Source organism: Eumetopias jubatus, unplaced genomic scaffold (assembly GCF_037043125.1).
Source record: "Eumetopias jubatus isolate StellerSeaLion01/CBP00866 unplaced genomic scaffold, mEumJub1_p1.0 scaffold_4, whole genome shotgun sequence".
NCBI lineage: Eukaryota > Metazoa > Chordata > Mammalia > Carnivora > Otariidae > Eumetopias > Eumetopias jubatus.
Window position 1 is genome coordinate 43,793,016 of NW_028274810.1, and position 13,129 is coordinate 43,806,144.

The following is a 13,129-nucleotide window of genomic DNA, read 5'->3' on the forward strand; positions in this document are numbered from 1 at the left end:
ATTTAGATCTTCTAACTCTATACCCATTGCTCTTTCCATTACCTGTTGCATTCCTTCCTCCCAGGCAAACCAAATAAATTCCTTTTGCCACTTTGCTATGTGAGGAAAAGTCACCCTACCTTTTAAAACGGTGATAAAGGAGCAATGCACTGTGTTGATATATATCTTTCTCATCTTCCTTCTATTAGATCCCACATTTTGTATCTGACATTTGATCCTGTATTTTTATGGTGCCTCTTGGTCATTAGTTCTTCTCACACTGGGTACTGCCCTTATTTTATTAGTTATGTTGTATTTTATTGTTTATTCATGTCTGTCCACGATATAGTAAACTCTGTAAGAGTCAATGTCTGTCTTTTTCATTTTAATCCCACTCCCCAGAAGTCCTGGGATTACTATAGGAGCCCAGTATATAGTGGTTAAGTTGGCAAATGAGAGCAATTGAATGAAAATAATTTATCAGGAGCCTGAACACCGAACTTAGTATTAGGGAAGAAATAGACTTTTCCAAATTCGTTGAGAATTGTTGATTTAGATGAAAGAGAAACACAATCCGGAAGAAACCTACCAATATACAAACAGGTCAATCTAGGTGGTTAGGTTGAGAGGCAAAGTACCTCAGAAAAGTCACCTGTATAATTACCACACAACTGTAACAAGATGTCTTTCCTACCAATGGTAGGAATCCAAAGTAGTTATTGAGCAACAATGATGTGCCATGTTCTAGGGGTTGGAGATTATTCAGCTGTAAAATTTTAAGCAAAATCCCGGGACCTCATAGATCTTACATTCCACTGGGAGGAGAAAGGCAATTAATAAATCAGCATAGTATATAATATGTTAGATGAAGATAGGTGCTAAATAGAGAAAATTAAAGCAAGGAAGGGGGTTAGGATACGTGTATGTGTGTGTCTGTATGTGTATTGTCAGAGAGATGACCAGGGAGACATCCGGTAGGCTCTTTTGCTCAGGAGCCTTCAGAACCTTCTGAATAGGGAAGTGGCTGATCTGCATTATATTTTAACAGCCCTGGCTGTGGTGTGGAAAACTGACAAAAAGGAAACAGGTAGAAACTTGGAGAACAGACTACTGCCACAATCATGGCAAGAGATGATAGTGGCTTGGACTAGGTCGGATAGCAGAAGAGGTAGCAAGATCCTGACCACACGCTGAACATATTTTGAAGGTAAAGCCTATTGGGTTGACCAGTAAGATGGACTGCAGGACCTGAAAGATAGGGCGGAATCAAAGATAACTTCAATTTTTAGCCTAATGAACTGGAAGACTAAAACTGGCTTTACATGAGAAGGCAAAGGCTTCAGGAGGAGCAGGATCAGCAGAGGAGAATGAGGTCATTTCCAGACCTGTTAGATTAGAGATGTTTTGAACACAGACTCCCCGCAGCTAATGTTATAACAAAACTACTCAAACTGCTTTAAAACACTTTTTTTCCCCTAATTATTGAAGTAATACGGGCTCATTGTGGAGAACTTGAAAAAAAATAAATAAAAGAATAAAAACTCTTCATATTTCCACCACTTGACAACTGTTAAAATATTTTGTGTTATTTTCCCCCTTCTAGATATATTAGGTTGAGAAATACTATTTATAAAATTTGGCAATCTTGGTTTTTCAACTATTTCACACCATTAAACTTTCTCATGCCAGTAAACAGTCCTTAGAGATGTATTTTTTAAAGATTTATTTATTTGTTTTGGGGGAGGAAGGGGCAGAGGGAGAAAATCTTCAAGCAGGCTCCCCACTAAGTGTGGAGCACCAAGGCGAGGCTCAATCCTAGGACCCATGAGATCATGACCTGAGCTGAAACCAAGAGTCGGACGCTTAACCGACTGAGCCACCCAGGCGCTCCTCCTTATTGATACTATTAATGCCGATACAATATTCCCTTATGTGGACATACCATAATGTACCTATTTGCCTACTGCTGGGCATTTGGATATTATCTAATTTTTTCCTTTATAAAATTGCTTTGATGAACATCCTTGTGTTTCCCACTGTATTTTGGATGCTAGCAGTTATTAGGTTAATTTAACTTCTTTTAGTTTTTATTGTGCACCTGTGAAATATGCTAAATGGACAAATGTTTCTATTTGTTTAATGTCAAAATGAAGGATTTTGAAAAAAAACTTGACTGGTTAAGTCCACAAAGGTCCGCTTATGAAGTTTCTTTTTTTCCTATATAAAAAGAGATTCATTGAACTGTTAGAATCATGTAAGGTTTGAACAGGGCTGGACATGAAACAACGTAGGCTCAGGCATGGATTGGATATGCCACTGAGGTCTCGCCATTTATGAAGTGTCTTAAAACTCAGCTATCAAAGGGACTGTCCATCACCCCTGCTACAATAAGAAATCTGAACAGCAGGTTAGAATAGGTCTGCTCAAGGTGGGTGAGTATATTAGGGAACTTGGAAATGGGTTCTGTGGGTTGGTGCCATAGTGAAGACTTCATTGATGGCCAGATGGGGGCATAAGAGGCTGCCTCTTGGGATGGGATAGTGATCTAAGACCTTTACACATCCAGGAGCCTACAGTTTTTCAGGGCAATAAGGAAGAACACAATATTCTTCCTGCCAGACGATTTGCAGCAGGGCCTAACATACATTACACTTAGCTAAGTCCTCCAAACCCACTTGGAGTCATGCAAATCAATGCCTGATTTAAACTGTGTGTGTCATATGGCACACTCCAACTTATCACCAAGATACATATGGTTCAGGGAGGTTACATTCCATTTTCTGTTCCAAGAAGTTGCTTCACTGTATAATAAAAGCATTTTTGGGTATGGTCTCCACAAATTAAAAAAAAATCAAAAAGAACAAAGATACAAAGAGCCTTGTATGTGTTCTGATCTACAAATTTGCATCGGATTTCCTAGTCGTTGAGTGAATTAGCTGGTTGTGCTATAACAGGCCTTAATTTAACTAATAAGAATCAGCATACTGGTTTCACTTGACAATTGTAACCTCTGAAAGTGATCAATTAAGACATCACAATCTGTTTCATGACAACATATTGGGAGGCCGCAGCTGTGCAGATTATGAGGTCAGCAGCTGACTAACAACTTGAGGGCAAACATTGGCAATCACAGCCTCTTGTTTATGTAACAAATATGTAATTGGGCAGAGGGCTAGGAATGTAATGGCTTGGGGGATAGGTGGTGATCTTTAAGTCGTCCCTTTCCTTTATATATTGTCACCATAGCCAGAGTCGTAAGAGCCTTTCATGTACCTATCCTGCTTAGCCACAGTCTGCCTAGCTGCCTGACATCCTAAATGAGGTGCCAAGAGACATGGCTGCATATGGTGATGCTTTATTTGCCACTTGGTCACAGGGACCATTTTACAGTATGTTACGAGAGCCAGGCTGGATGAATGCAACAGTCCTAATGATAATCAGAAGCTTCAGGTAACACCAAGAGCTTGTTAAGGCCCAAGGGACTCATTTATACATTTGAAGACACTTCAAACTATGGTAAGCCATGATAAAAAAGAAAGAAATACCTAGGCTTGAATGGACAGTTTGACCCAAGAGTCGCTCTTATCTGATTATCTCAGTTTTATTAGCTTTATCACTGCATCTTGTGATCTCAACTTTCTTTGTTAAAATGTACTGCTGTTTCTTGAACTCGTTTATATTATTTGACTTGTGGCCCTTGCTCAAAAATGTATTCCATATGTCTCCACTTGCTCAGTTCTGCCTCGGTAAGCAGTTTCTCCCCAGATTGAGGCCCTGGATTTTCTGAGACCTCTGGAAAGATTTAGCCAGCTCCACTGTACCAAGCCCTACCTTAATTTTGAATTCTCCTTTTTAGTTGACTTGTCCTTACATTTTTGTTTCTTTTCTTCAAAGACAAACTTGACCCTTTCATCTTTTTGTCTTGTACACTCAAAGCATCATCAAGCCAAATGCTTTGGTTGGGCTTGCGCTGTGTCTATAAACTGATATCGCCACAAATATTCAGCCAACTGTGTCTGGGCAACTGTGTCCCTGTTAAAAGCCCACAAAAATCAAACACGTCCTTTCCTTCTTTTTTTTTTTTTTTTGAGATTTTATTTACTTATTTATTTGAGATAGAGCAAGAGAGAGCATGAGCGGGGGGCGGGGGGGCGGGGCGAGGGAGAGGGAGAAGCAGACTCACCGCTGAGCAGGGAACCCGACACAGGGCTCCATCCCAGGACCCTGGGATCATGACCTGAGACAAAGGCAGATGCTTAACAACTGAGCCACCCAGGCGCCCCCGAACACGTCCTTCTATTTAAAGTATAAAATGATGAATTTTTTTAATGGCAAGAGCACTATATTTGATTTGGTATTTCTCCCTCACAAAAATATACAAACTCTATACCTGCATATCTGATTATGAACACTCAGCTTGGAGAAAGTTAAGAATTTGGCAACATCTATTAAACAACCAAGTAATTTTTACTTAGTACTTATTCTGTGAAAGGCACCACGAAGGATAAAATAATTTTAGAATTCTAATCAGTGTGAGCTTTTAATCTCAGTATACAGCTCTGAGGCACAGTGGATTTCGATGATTAACTAGGGTCAATTCATACACTATTTTATTTTTTTTTAAAGGCCTAAGGGATTGCCTTGAAATGAATCATGACACTTGCTTCCTTACAAGAAAAAAGGACTTTATTCCTGTCTCGGGCACAGGGAAAGGATGAGAGAGGGAGGAAGGGAAGAAACAGAATGAGAAAGACATCTAAGCATAGTGTATTATACTTATTGATAGAAACACGACTGAACACCTATTATGGGCCATTCATCCTGCCCAGCACTTTATTACCTTATTCCATTCATTCTCATAATATATTCTTCATAAGTTGGATTGTTTTTATTTCCCATTATAGAGTTGAGGAAATTGAGATGAACATGATATCCAGTGGGTACTAGACATCTTTCAGGTTAAAAAAAAGAGCACATATTATCTTTCATAAAATGCACTCGCAGGACAAAGGGAAAGATATTAAAGAAATATTTACTATTAATTTGCATCATTACTAATAGAGAATTAGGCAAACATCTCAAATCTCACCCACTATTATATTAAAATTATTGATACTAAATTATAAATTAATGCTTTTAAACATCGTGGTGGCCAAGAATTTCACCAAAAGAGGATAATGTTTCTCAACTGATGAGAGGCTCCTCAGGAATATAGGGTTTGCATGTGAGCAGAATTAACCTCTCTTCTCTGGCAAAGGTATTAGCATGGTCTAAGAAATTATGCAGAAAATTTTTTCTTATTTTTGATTTGAAATCTGGCTGAAATTCAGTTGAAGATAAACTCATCATGACCAATTTTATTAGCCTCAAATGGTTCTCCACATCTTTACTTAATTTGTTTTTCAAAACTTTTTCATAACAGCGGTGAGTTACATTTCTTTCTGAAGCATTAAGTGATTACAATCCATATCTGAGGGAAAAAAGGACATGGCGATGATGTTTTCAGAAGCTGATCTCCATGGCTAAAGGGAATATCTCCCCCTGCATGAAAACCTCCTTGAGGTAAATTCACTTTAGAAGCCCACATGGCTGCTTTCAAGTACTTGGGAATCAAAGTTAGCTCAAGACTGCCAAGCCTTTCTCTAACTCAATGAGTCATTCTTCCCTCTGTACTTATGAAGATTCCAGACCACTGGCTGATTGGGAGACTATGGCCCTACTATGGCCCTTTTACAGCCATGCGAAATTTTACTTTTATTTTATTAGAAGCATGAGTATTTGGCACAAAAATGAATTTTGTTTGCAAAAATGCTGAAGAATGCAAGTCCAGGGAAATCAAGAAGGTTCTATATTCTCTGATCATATGGGGGAGGGTGGGAGGAAGGTTGGCTCTTCTTTATCTCTTTTTAAGAATCTGTGACATTTTAATAATTAGCTTTATTTTCCTGTGTTTAAATATTATTTATATGGACCCTAGAAACCAATTTACCATGACATGCGCAATTGATACTTTACCGGGTTTTTTTTTTTTTAAAAAGGAAAAATTAACAAAACTAACACGTCACCCACTCTGATTGGCAGGTTTATCCTTTTGTGACTTTTTGGTTACTTTTCTCTTCAGATTAGTACACATATAGTTAAAGAACTATTCTGTTTTTCTGCTCCAAATTTACACACACACACACACACACACACACACACACACTCACACACGTGGGCGCAGTTACCCTCATCCTGCTAATGAGACCGCTCACTCTCCTAACCACTTTTTTCATCCTGCTCCTTAACAACTCTGGAAAATTCCCCTTTTTGCTTCTTTGGGTAAGAAACTGACAAATTGCCCTGTCTGTTTTGAATGATATATTGGGACAACTGCCAAGCACTTTACATTTTAATCAGCAAGAAAAATGAAATATTTAACCTTTCCTTTTTTTCTCTGTGAATAAGCTTATAGACAAGATAATTAGAGCTTATAGAATAGATAATTAAAATCTGTGAATTAAAACTTGCAAAACAGTGTGGTTTCTCCAGCAAAGAGAAATGGCCATGTATGAAAGGTCACCTGTCAACCAGTTCTAGTTATTAAATCTCTGCCTTTATCACTAAGGTGGCTCTATGGAAAACGAAGGTCAAGACATTAAATTATGAAACAGCCAGGATTAGAAAAGGTCACCAAAAACTCAAGTAAAATTTAACCAAACCTGTTAATTTTGCACCCAGAAGCAAGCAGACACAGCCAGGGATGAAACATTACACTGGAGAGTGTTAATCTCTCTCCCCACACTAGCCCCATACTGAACATGAATTCCTATTTGACGCCTTTAAGTCTAAAATGAAACTTGCTCATCTCAAATAAAAACAGAAGCTTCGACAAATATTTCAGAATGAAAATCATGTTTGAATCGAACTAACTTAAATTATTAAAAACATTGTTTTACACTACTCTAATGGTTGCTTTCATTTCAACCATAAGAATGCAATTTAAAATATTGGCCACAGGACACTCCTGGCACCTTAAATGCTTTACAGGACAATTAGCAACTCACCACTCACTAATTTACTACTTTAATATTGAAACAAATGAGATCTTTGCTTTTCATCATCCAATTTGAATGAATTTGAACAAAGCAAGTTGAACAAAGCTCCAGAGATGCACTCTTCAGTTTGCTATCATTTATTCCTCTACTCTTCACGAATGTCTTTGAGTTTTAGTTTTTAGAGGCTTCAACATGTATAATGATGCCATTGGGGAATAGATTTTGCCTTTATTCTCCTTGATGTTCTTTTGAGGTCTTTCAAGTGAAAGGTACAAAAGAAGCATTAACAATCTGGCATTGTTTTTATTGCTTGACAAAGAAAAAAAATGTATTTTAATTTTTCCCGTGTTTCAGGAATGATTAAGCAAGCTGTTTTCATCTACACTGAGTCACTTTCAGCAGACCTCTAACTGTGAGCAAAGAATTGTGAAGACTGTTCTAGAGAGAAATCAGCACAGTTCGACCAAGCAAGCCTGTAAATGTACTTCCTTGCCCCTCTACAAACCAGCGTCTTTCAGTTAACACAGCTTTCAAAAGCAGTTGATATAAATCACACACTACGAGTAACAGCACATAAAAAGACAGATTTGATAACCCACAGTCCGGCTCTGAGTCTCTGTGGATTTGGGATATGGCATTTACCTTGATTCCTACCTGTGGCATCACATCTAAGCGTAAAACTTAATATGGGGGTACATAAAAATGTTAATGTCGGGGCGCCGGGTGGCTCAGTTGGTTGGGCGACTGCCTTTGGCTCGGGTCATGGTCCTGGAGTCCCGGGATCGAGTCCCGCATCGGGCTCCCTGCTCAGCAGTGAGTCTGCTTCTCCTCCGGACGCTCCCCCCCTCATGCTCTCTCTATCTCATTCTCTCTCTCAAATAAATAAATAAAATCTTTAAAAAAAATGTTAATGTCCAAAAATAATTCTAAAACAGGCAACATAAGGCTATGTTTCTCAGTTGCCATAGATGATGTGTTCTTTTTATTTGGAAGTTCCTTGAGGGAAATGGATCTATATAATCATGTAGGCATGTCAAAGGAAAACAGCTTGCATTCTCTGGAGTAGAAAGCAAAAAAAGAGTCTTCTCAAACCAAGAGTTTTTTCCTATGGACTGGAATAATGGAAATAATTCATATTTCACTATCACTGGAAGGTCATAACATTTGACTAATTTTGCGACCAACTTACCTCTGGACTATTTTCCTCTCAGGAAGATGTGCTTGGAACATAGTGCTGATGTTCTACCCAGTATGTCATATAAGAAAGTAAGAAAGAACACTGATCCATGCTATAATATTGGTATCTTAACACATCACTCAATTAGGGATATGGTTCTCAAGAGAATTCAACAATGACCAGGGAGCTTTTAAAAAATTATAATGGCTATACTCCACTCCTGACCAATTGAATCAGACAACTCTTAAGGATGGCGCCTATAAATAAGTTTTTCAAGGTCTGCAAATGATTCCAATGGGTATTTAGCTTTGAGAAACATTGTCCTAGAGGAATTGGCAATGATAAATGAGGGGACCATAATGCCTGATTAAAGAGATGAAAAACAAAATGGTAAAGGAGGATCCCTGGGGTACTATGTGGAGAAGATCCCAGGGTAGTAAATCTTGCCAATTAGAACCTTGAATACTACTAGATTGGTGAGCAGCACTTACAACTGAAATCAACCCAAGAAGTCAGAGGCTATGAAGAGCAAATGGAGAAGATACTGGAAGTATGCATGTAGTACTAAACATGAGAGCTTTTATTTCCCACAAAGTTATGTTAATTATATGGCATTAGAGGTCCTCTGTATGTTCTGGCTAGAATTTGCTTTGCAAGTAAGGAAGAAAATCATGTTACCTTATAAATTTTCTTAATTGTCATGTGGAATTTCTGCCAGCATTTAAGGCTAGGGATATATTGAAAGTCCGTTCAACAATTTTTTTCCCATCTTGTTTCATTTTCTAGGCTGAAGGATGGTTTGAGGGGAAGAAGTTGGTGAAGATGGAATGATTGCAAATAAAAGAGAAGGGCCCATGAATGGAGCGAGAATCCCGGGAAGATAGGAGTCAATAATGTAAGAGTATAGTTGAATGGTTATCCTTTGAAAAGATAGAAACACTTCTTCCTCTGAGACAGGAAAAAAGAATTAAGAATGAGAGGAGAAACCTTACAAGAGAGGACTGCAATTAGAGTTCACTCAGGATTCCCTTGCATTTCTAAAGGGCAAGTAAGGGTTAATTATTGAGTGATGGGATAACTTAGAGGTAAGGTTAACCAACTTCAGGAGAGGGATGGACTTTTGAGAAAGAGAATATTTTGAGCAAGAATCAAAAGGATTGCTAGCAGTGCCACAGCCAGCATTTAGGAATTATAGATTTTTGATGAATGTGAGCAGCACTTACAACTGATTTGACTAATTTTAACACATCACTCAATTTTTCTAGTGCTGTTCAGCAGCACAGAGGCAGGAATGAAGAAGCTAGCCAGCTTGATCCAGGGCTAGAGATTGTGGCAAGTGATCTACTGAAAGTTCATAGTTGAGAAATAATTGTGAGCACTAGTAACATGGATTCCCAGCTGCAAGTGGAAGGAAACGGTGGCAAAATGAGCAAATGGAAGAGATAAGGAGACAGGAATGTCTCAGTGGGGTTAGGTTCATTTCACTGGAGACAGGGAAAGATATGCTTGTACTGTAAATCCTAAGACTATGCTTATTTTAGGAATAAGGAGAAATATGTGGCTTATATAGGCTTTCAACTGGCTCAGGCTTCAGGAAATAACTATAGTATAAGTCATTCCTTCTAGTTTGTACTTTGAAAAACCAAAGTACAAAGGACATTCAAATTCATTATTGTTAAAAAGTACCAGCATGAGATTATCTGATTCAATAAATTAACTTACAAATTTCAAACTTTCCATGGCAGATCACTAGAAGAGCTGGAAAAAAATATAAAAACAATCTGTTTAAGATCATCCAAGACTTACTAGGATAGTGAGGAATTGCCAGCCTGGAGAAGTCTGGAACTTGGGGAGGTAGACCAACACTAAAGGCTGCTTTTGCCCTCGAGGCATTATGGCTCTGGAATAAATAGCTGAGTTCTGCTTCTGGCAGAAATCAGAATCCAAAGCCCCAAAAGGGGAAATCCACATCTACTTTAGACTGGGACTCCTAAGATGTATACTACAAGTAAGTTTGAAATAAACCAGTCTAGCAAAATCTGTCATCTTCTTTTATGCTGACTGGTTGGCTCTGAAAACATCAATTTCAGAAATTGCATTATATAGTCCTGAACTTCTAATAACCTTAGACACCTGGAAAAAGCAAACAAAAACAAAAACAAAACAAACAAACAAACAAACAAAACTTCTCTGGAGGAAGATAATAGCATACTAGGCCTCAAATTATTGCTACAAATAAAATTTCAAATATGATGCCCAACACACAATCTTAAAACCCAGACATATGAAAAGATAAAGCATCAATAAAGAAAACCAAAACAGGGGTGCCTGGGTGGCTCAGTCGTTAAGCGGCTGCCTTCAGCTCAGGTCATGATCCCAGGGTCCTGGGATCGAGCCCCGCATCAGGCTCCCTGCTCCGCAGGAAGCCTGCTTCTCCCTCTCCCAATTCCCCTGCTTGTGTTCCCTCTCTCGCTATGTCTCTCTGTCAAATAAATAAATAAAATCTTAAAAAAAAGATAAGAAAAGAGTCCCATAGGAGCTCCACATATGGAATTACAGGGTACAGACTGAAACAATCTATGTTCACTACATTCAAGGAAATAAAAGCCAAGTGAAATGTTGACAGGGAAATGAAAACTATAAAAAGTGATGGAGTGTATGTAAAAAAGAACCACTTAGAAATTCTAGAACTGCTGTGCCTGGATGGCTTAGTTGGTTAAGCATCTGCCTTCAGCTCAGGTCATGATCCCAGGGTTCTGGGATTGAGCCCCACGTTGGGCTCCCTGCTCAGGGGGGAGTCTTCTCCTTCTGCCCCTCACCCCCACTCCTGCTCTGTCTGAAATAAATAAGTAAAATCTAAAAAAAAAGTTCTAGAACTGATATAGTACATGAAATGAAGAACTCAATGAATGTTTTTAATAACAAATTAGACAAAGCTAAAGAAATCAGTGAATTAGAATATAAAAGCAAGGGGCGCCTGGGTGGCTCAGTTGGTTAAGTGTCTGCCTTTGGCTCAGGTCATGATCTCAGGGTCCTGGGAATAAGCCCTGTGTCCAGGCTCCCTGCTCAGCAGGGAGTCTGCTTCTCCCTCTCCCTCTGCCCCTCCCCCTGCTCATGCTCTTTCTCTCTCTCAAATAAGTAAATAAAATCTTCTTTAAAAATTTTTAAAAAGAAGATAAAAGCAAATGTTCAGAATAAAACATGAGATTAAAAAAATGGATAAGAGACACAGAGAACACACTGAGAAGGCCTAATATGTATTTATTTGAAATACCAGAGGAGAGGAGAGATAGAACAGAGGATAATGGCTGAGAAAGTTCCACAATTTATAAGAATCCACACATTTGAAAGGCTAAGCTAATGACTCTTAGGGAAAATAAATAAAAATATACATCTATACATCTAAACACAGCATAGTGAAGCTTCATAAACACAAAAACAAAGAAGAAATTCTAGAATTAAAATTACCATAAAAGAGCATATAATTTGGGAAGGGTAAAATGGACTTAAATCAGGTTCTTCCATTGTCATGGGAAGAGGACAAATGTGCCAGATAACATTATACTTTCATAAGCTCAGGGCATCTGGTACTGTTCCTAGTTCTCAAACGTTTTGGTCTCAGGTAAAATTTATACTCTTAAAATTATTGAGGATTCCAAGGACACTTTGTTTACATGAGTTGAACATATATCGGTATTTACCAAACTCAAAATTGAAAATGAGAAAATTTAAAAATATCAATTCATTTAAAAATAATAATATACCCCTTTCATGTTAACATAACACATTCTTTTCTGAAAAGTACTATATTTTTCACACAAGTAGTAAAAAGACTAGCATTATTTATATTACATTTTTACAAATTTCTTCAGTGTCTAGATTGAAGATAGCTGGATTCTCTCATCCGTTTCAGCTTTCAATCCATTGCAACGTATGTTTCTGGTTGAAGCAGAAGAAAAAAATCCAGCTTCACAAAGATATGTAGTAGGGAAAGGAAGATAATTGTAGATATTTTTCTTTTAATCTATACCAAAATTTAACAAGTGGTGATTTCTTAAATTTTATTTGCAATAAGGAACCTGAAACCATATCAATAGAATTTTCTACTATTACATTAGAGTCCATTGGTCTATCTTACACTTTTAATGGATCTTTAACACTGTGCATACATGATTTTGTAACATCACACACTGGTCTTTGAAAAATATTAGTGTAATGAGTTATGCCGATATTTGAAGTGTTAACACTTTCCAGTATCTATTTTAAACATGTTCATTGATAGTATCACTGACCTCCTCAGCAAAGCCTTTAAGTTTTGAGAAACAGAAAGCTGATGGTGACAAATATAAGTTTTCCAAAATGCTAATTTTGACTTGAAAGCTCAATTTCCGTCATTAGTAAAATACACTGCCTGTTATTTTCTTGAAGTGACAGGCTCACTTCATTCATTTTTAAGAAAATGTCTGCCAAATATCTAAATCTGAATATTCATAATTTGTCTGTGGCCTGCTATTTCAAGTAAAAATGCTATTCAATGAAACTTGCAACTCATACAAAATTTTTCAGAATAAAAAAGTCGGGGAGAAAAATATATCAATGTAATTTACAACATTAACAACATTCACAAAAACAAAACAAAAATCCTACAGTCAACACTGTACTTCACTTTTAATCGTAAAATGTTGGAAATTGGGAAAAAAACAATGATTTCCACTATCACCATTGTTATGCAATATTATACTGAGGTCCTAACCAGTGCAGGAAGGCAAGAAAAAAAAAAGGATAAAGAATGGAAAAGAGACAAAAATATAATTACTCACAGGTGATATGACAATATAAAAGAATGCACATATAATTTGTTATAATTTTTATTAAACAATAGATTGCTAGGCCAAATTTTTCTTAAACAAGATACAAAAGCACTAACAATAAAGGA

General features: G+C 37.5%; 1 protein-coding gene across 2 annotated transcripts in view; it reads right to left on the reverse strand.

The window, feature by feature from the left end:
- The window catches only part of ST6GALNAC3 (ST6 N-acetylgalactosaminide alpha-2,6-sialyltransferase 3), a 292,424-nt gene that overhangs the window by 201,288 nt on the left and 78,007 nt on the right, over nt 1-13,129 (reverse strand). The window lies entirely within an intron of this gene.